Source organism: Natator depressus, chromosome 1, assembly GCF_965152275.1.
Source record: "Natator depressus isolate rNatDep1 chromosome 1, rNatDep2.hap1, whole genome shotgun sequence".
In the NCBI taxonomy this organism is placed as follows: Eukaryota; Metazoa; Chordata; order Testudines; family Cheloniidae; genus Natator; species Natator depressus.
The window spans coordinates 188,902,225-188,909,632 of NC_134234.1; positions in this window are offsets into that span (position 1 = coordinate 188,902,225).

Genomic DNA, 7,408 nt, shown 5'->3' on the forward strand with positions numbered 1-7,408 from the left:
TTCCCGCGTGATCCCCTTCACTGCTGCCCAACGTTCCTCTGGGCACGACAGTCATCTTTGCTTCACAGAAATGCCTGAGGAGGTAGGCCGGGATGGAAATCCAGCTCTTCATAACTCATGATGTTCCTGGAGCCACTTTCTCTGGCTTTCCCATTATCGCAGCCCTTAGAACCCTCCCCATAGGACTGACTTCCCCTCTTCAGCTGCTTTCCCTTACACACCTCAGAAACTTCCCCAAATAGTCCCTACTTCCCTCTTCCAATGCTAAACACATGCGCACCCAAAGCTCCCCCTTTCGGCGCCTGCTCTGAAATCTCCCCTCTGCTCTCTAAGCTTTCCCTTCCCACTGCCCAGAGCCTCCAAAACAGACACCCCCTGCTCCTGCTTCTCCCTGTCCTCTGCCTCCCACAGGTCAGAATCCTTCCCTCCCCACCCTTATCTGCCCAGAAACGTGAACGGTTTTATGACCACATGACTGAGTGCCTCTACTTATACCGTTCTCCTTCAGATGCACACAACTCAAAGGCAGGAATCAGCATATGGGGAGGGGGATATGTTCTATTTTATGCTGAATTTTGAAGAATCTAAACTCTACATTGATTCAAGTCAGCCCCTCTCTCTGCCTCTCCTTCTGCCTTCCCACGCCCGTCCCTTCCACACTACAATTATTCTGTAAAAAACCTCACTTCTCCTTGAGCCAGAGCAGCTTCATAGTCTCACCATAAATCACAACTTCTCCAAGAGCCCCTTTCCTGGGTGCAGCTATGGGAGACTGCATGGTCCTCAGTACAGAGCACTAGACTAGGAGACTAAAGACAGAGCTGGCAAAAGCAGCAGTCACTGAATCAGCATGTGTCCTTAGCCAGGTCACTTCACTGCTCAGTGGCTCAGTTTTCCCAGCTGTAAAATGGGGGAGAAAATGCTTACCTATGATGTAAACTGCTTTGAGATGCACAGATGGAAAGTACTATGTCAGTCCTAAGATTATTTTAAGAGGTTCTGGGTATATACAAGCTTAGCAAGGAGAGCAATAGAGACAACAGGAGCTTTGGGGTTTTGCCGTTTATCACGTATCAAAGACAGGTTCAAATTTTATTCTGCTCATTTTTTTGTATTGGGCATGTGAGAACTAGCATATTTCCCACCCTCGCTTTTTGCGGGTAAATTCTTTGAAAGACCAGTTCATTGATGGCAGGTGGGGCTGTAACCTGAACTTCAGCTCTCCCTCCCCACAATGGGGGAGGGGCAAACCAGGGGTGATTTTTAAGGCTCCGGGAGAGGAGAACTGAGGAATAGGGGGAGACTCTCAGTTTGGAGGTGGGAGGGGGAAGAAAGATTCCAATCTAGTGACAGCCTCACATAGTATCATGCTTCAGGTCCTCCTAAGGTCTTGCCCAGTTCTTCAGCAGAGACAAAGTGAGGAGCTGATATTTTGAAATGTAAAAAAGCAAAATGGGAAGGAAAAACTTTGAGCGTGTGAGGCTGTCACATCAGAAAGGAGCCTTTTTTTTCTTTTATTTGTTTGTTTTGCTGTTCATTTTTAAAGCTGGTTGTGAATTTGTTGTCAGATAAGAAAAATAAACTTAAAAATTAAATGGCAAGCAGCTAACTGAAGGAAGGCATGCAATATCTGTATTACAGCTGGGATCAGACATTAACAGGTCAAGCACCACCCTTTTGAGACATCAACAGGTCAAGCACCAGTTCTGGCAATGCGTCACTCACTGAAACCATCAATGTAAATCATATCTGTCATTACCTTCTTTTCAGAGGAAACACTGGGGTCACTGGCGAATCCAGCTGCTCTTTCCTTCCTCCTCATTCTTGGGTCTGATGCTTTTTCTCTGCAGGAGCACTGGGCACGCTGCTACCCTGCAGCCGGATGCCATTATTTACTTATGCAGTCCCACAAGGGTGGCAAGTGCTTTACAGACAAATAAAGACATAATCCCTGCCCCCAAAGTGTTTACAAACTAAGTTTTTAGACATAGTGAGACAAGTGATAAGAAACACAGTCTGGGAATAAGGGAGAGGGAGACAGGTTATAACAGAAAGGTCATGCCGCCAGTAGGATTTGTTATGTTCACATGGTGATTCTGACATACAACAGAGCTCTCCTTTTGCTGAACTGCTGGACACATCAAAGCTGAAGCGGCCTGGGGCGGGGGGATGGGGGGGCAGAAGAGTCATGCAAGTCCTTTGTTAACAGAGTTGGCCTTTGGGTCTATGCAAATAAATCTCAACTTTCGTGGGGTTTTTAAAATTAAATTTCTAAGCATTTTTAGGATCTGGGCTTCTTAGGAGACTGTAAGTGGGGTCTGTTCTGTTCCTGTACCTTAAAAGGAAAGTCCATGTGAGTTCTGCTTCCTACTGCAAGCTGGTTTAAAACAAACTTAAGGAAGTTCTTCTTCCGACAACACAGAGTCAACCTGTGGAACTCATTGACATGGGATGTTGTGAAAGCCAAAAGAGTAACTGTGTTCAAAAAGAATTAGATAAGTTCATGGAGGACAGGTCCATCAGTGGCTATTAGCCAAGATGGTCAGGGACAGAACGCCGTGATCCAGGTATCCCTAAGCCTCCAACTGCCAGAGTCTGGGACTGGATGACAAGGGATGGATTGCTCAAAATTGCCCTCTTCTGTTCATTCCCTCCGAAGCATCTGGTACTGGCCACTGTCAGAGCCAGGGTACTGGGCTATATGGACCATTGGTCTGACCCAGGATGGCTGTTTTTTTGTAATGAAGCATAAGATTAGATGAGACTACATATGCATGTAGGCTATTTATTGTTTTGAAATAGTTTTTTCTAATATTTTTGTTCCAGGCACTAAATAAAAATACTTTGTTTTAAAGGGGGCTTTTGGTGACCATCACTGGTCACAAGTTCCCCAAGGGAAGAAAAGCAGGACCCCAAAACCAAATTGAACCTGCTGGGTGATAAGCACTTGGTTTATATGAGGGTAGCCTGACCTAGACCTTGGTCTAAGACACGGACAATCGCAAGATTACACCCCAAGACAGGTGAGGGCAAAAGGTCCAAGACCTGAGCTGGTGTACTCAGAGAGACAAGAGAGGAGCAACTAGTCCTATAACCATGACAAAAAAATAAGAATCAACACAGCATGAGGGCAAGCTCTATTATCAAAGTAATAGGCCCAGTGGAGAACCTTCTGGAATTTACACCTAGACTGACTGTTCCTAAACTCTAATTCACTCTTTAGAATTGTTACAGACATCTCAGTCCATGCAGTGAGAAGTAAGGAAATTGTAATGACTCTATGCAGACACGAGATGGCAGCAGGTATGACAGAGCTCAATGCTGTGGAAGAGGCTCACAAAGAGGTGCTCAGAAGTTGCAATAAGCCTAGAGGCCACAAAATGAAAATTCTTCCCAGAAAGCCCATCCTGGACACCAAGCAGTGAATTCAGAGGCAAAGTTAGAAAGTGATCTTCAGGCAGTGGGAGCTCCCTCAAGCACCTTTGAGCTCTACGTTGGGTTTGCAAAAAGCAAGTCAAGACTGCTTGGTTCTACAACTTTTTCCTAACAGTATTGCCAACCTCAAGTATTTAAGAAGTCAGTCACAAGAATGGCTAAAAATCAGATTTTTATTTTGCTTTCTCGGGTTTGAACTGTCCAGGTGCATTCGAGTTAATTTTTTAAAGCTTTTCTCCACAACACCAAAGGCTAGAACCTTACAAATAATAATAATAATAAAAATATTTTCTTGAAATCACATGGCTCTGGGAGCTGGGGCTTTAAGAAAAACACCAGATATAGCAAGACTCAAGGTAAAATTTGAGCTGGAGCCCTTCATAGAGGAACTGACTCCTGGTCACCTCATTTCCTCTTCCTGATCACGGGAATCACCTTCTGTCCCATATAACACTCCCCACCCCCATCTTTCATGTGACAGCTTCTTATTTGGTAGAGGAATAAGGTGTGGGAGGAAGGGGAGGATTTAGGTAACTTTAGCTGTCTAAGTTCTGAAAAGTGCTTTGCATCTCCGCCTCCCCCTGGCCTGGTCCCCTCCCCCGTTCTGATCACGTGAATGCACTACCTCACCACTTAGTCGTCTTTTCCTCCTTTCCCTTGCACAGGCTGCCCAGTCCCCTTCTCCCCACGGCAGTCTCCTCCCTGCCAAGGCATTCCCTTCCCATTGGCTCCGCCTGGGTCTTCCCCTTCTATGCATCAGTGATCTCTACTGGAGAAAGCTGTGCTAACTTAACCAGGTTTCCTTCTGTCTTTAACAAATGCCAAAATTCCCCACCCTCCCACCCCCCTTAATTTTTTTTTAAAACCGCCTCGATCCTGTGAGAACAGACCAGAGTATGAGAACTGCTGGGTTAGAACTCTCAGACTGAGACCGGAGAGTCATGCGTCTGCAGCCCAAAAAAGACTTTCTTCCTTTGGAAGACTTTCCCCTGCTAAGGGCAACTCATTAACCAGGCTGAAGCGTGCCTGCTGTGTGTCTGAGAATCACACTGCTCTTAATCCTTGCTCTGGTCAGCTCAGCAGCTATAGGAACCACAAGTAATGCTGGACTACACTGCCTTTTCCCATCATCCCCCATGAGGGTCTGGGATTTTAATTCACTGAAGGGACACTGGTTAAAGAATCATATTTTTAAGTACGTTTCTTTAAAGGTGCTAGCACCTAGGGGGATGTCTACATGGGGATTAAAAAAAGAAACACCTGCTTCTGGCCTGGCTCAGCTGACTTGGGCTTGAGCTGCGTGATGAAAAATTGCGGTGTAGATGTTTGGTCTCAGGCTAGAGTCAGAGCTGCGGGACCCTGCAGGGGTGGAGCGTACCAGAGCTAGGGCTCCAGCCTGAGACCAAATGTCTACCCAGCAATTTTTAGCCCTGCAGCCCGAGCTCAGCAAGCCCGAGTCAGCTGACCCAGGCCAGCTGTGGCTGTGCCACAAGGCTCTTATCCCCATGTAGATGTACCCTTAGATTATTACAATGGAATGGATTTTGAAAATCTCATGGTTTCCACCATTTATGTAGTTTGCTTTTTGCATGTCACTCACCTCAAATCACAAAAATAGTTTGGACTGTATCACTTCTGTTTCCAGTCAGTTTTACTTTCCAGCTCTCATGCACTAGCCAAAGGGTTGCAAAAATTGGGTTGCTAACATTGCAGGGGACTGTTTCTTAAAAACCAAATAAAAACCAAAAACCCTGACCTCAGTAGGAATATAAGTAATGCAGTTCCAGCTCAGATGAATAGTCATCAATAGAACAACAGAGGCCAGTATCAGATACTTACAAGTTAGATTCAAGAAACCCCAAGGGAGTAATTATTAAATTATCGGCCTATAATGGAAGTGTCTTCCTTACATCCTCCATTAGATATTGGCTTGTATCCCGACACAGAAAGGCTTGTATCCATTTCAGGGCTGTGAGCAGGAATTTGAATTTCACCACTTTTGGAGGGGCACGTCAGAGCAGTGGCCAGGGCTGGGGGCCGGAGCAGAAATACATATTTTTTTGATGAATATTGCTTGTCGTTTCCCTCCCCCATCACACTATCCTTTGAATTCTGCCAAAGTCTTGGCCTCCCTGAAATCTCATGCCAGTAAAATTCTACCAGCAGGTTGTGCGTGGTTCCTTTTATCAGTTTTAAATTAGCTGCCTTTCAATTTTGTTCTATGGCCTCTTGCTCTTGTATTATGAGAGGGGTAAGCTGGCACACCGGCTTTACCCTCTCTGTACCATTTGATAGGATCACCTGATTTCCCTTTTGTACCATTAAATATTTTATCTATTGACTTGTCTTATTTGTCTCCTCTGCCACCTGCCCAAGTCCAAACCTTCTCTATTTCTGCAAAAGATTAAAAAGGGGAAATATTTCCAATCATCTTAACTTTTATAGAAGCTTGTTTTATTAAAAATACTAAATTATGAATCAAAGAAACCAGTCCTGGCTCGCTAATGGACTGCACAGTTAATTTCTCAGTCCTTAATCAAGCAGAGCTCCAATGGAGAGCAGGGACTTCAGAATTTGGACTCTCTCCTCTCCAGCGCATCCAACTTTTTCTGCCCACCAGAACTTTAATTTTTTGACTTATTAGCTCAACTCCGCAGAGAATCTGAGCTGTAAGTTCTGGGAAGTTTTGGATAAATTAGTTTTCTTTTTCTCAAATTCTTTAGAATTATGACTGGTGAAAAATGAAAAATTCCCCAATTGCGAGCGTTTTCCAGCTGCATCTTTTTGGTTTCCTTTCCCCAGCCACCGCCAAGCTGCACTATTACTAACCATAATGGTACTAATCAAGGCTTGTATGAGAACACTATATTTATTCATTCTCTCCTCCTCACACTTTCATTTCATATTGTTTGTTTGCAGCTCTAGTGTGGACTGAATCATTCGGAACATGTATCTGAGAAACAAAAGTGAGACGAAACAAAGATTGCACTCACCTGGCACCCAAAGCAAGGGGAGATTCCAGAGCCCACAGAGCCCAGTTTCAGTCCCCACACCAACATCTTGGTGGCTTATTCTTTCTTACTATTTTTTTTCCCCCTCTGGATGTGCATTTTCAGTAAGCGACACTCAAATAAATTTGTTAGTCTCTAAGGTGCCACAAGTCCTCCTTTTCTTTTTGTGAATACAGACTAACACGGCTGCTACTCTGAAACCTGACATAGGATTTGGTGTCTTTTACAAATGATTCGTTAATTACCACTCTGAAGCGACTTCTTGTTGTGCGAGTTGACTTTAGAACCACGCGCAGAACCAATTTTTCAGTTCGGCAACTAAACAAAAATTTAAAAGAACATTTCGGGTCCACCCAAAAATGAGAAAAAAAACCCCAAAAAACAAACACCCCTATTTTCTAGTAAAAAAAAGGGGGGAAATTCTTTTGGGTTGAACAAAACATTTTGTTTGAGGGTTTTGTTTTTCAAAAACCTACCTTTTTCAAAATGCTGCCTGTACCATGTATTCACCCACCCATGTACTCTATCTGTCCCCTTACTCTGCTTTCCCCCACTTAAATTCTGCTTTGCAACAGTTGTAATTTTAGGCTTTACCAGAACACTGTGCATCATTAAGGATGGAGAGGAATATGGCCCAAAATCATTAATTAAATGCACTGGTTATTGTTTTTTACCAGAGCAAATTGACAGTCCATACAGCATGGCACTTAACCCCTCCCACCCGTCCAACAACCCATCCAAACCCAGTTCCATGGCCTTATCCAGAGCCTTCTCTTCCAACCATCAGCCCTGCACATCATCTCCCAAAGAGTGTCACAAGATTGTAAACAAAAGATTGCATCAGGTTAGACAAAGTGCCATCAAATGTGCTACTCTAGGGGGTCTCAACCTTGTTTATAGTCTGGATCCCCCTCTTAATGGAGAAATTGCCTCTTGGACACCTCCCATCTCAGCCTCCCATG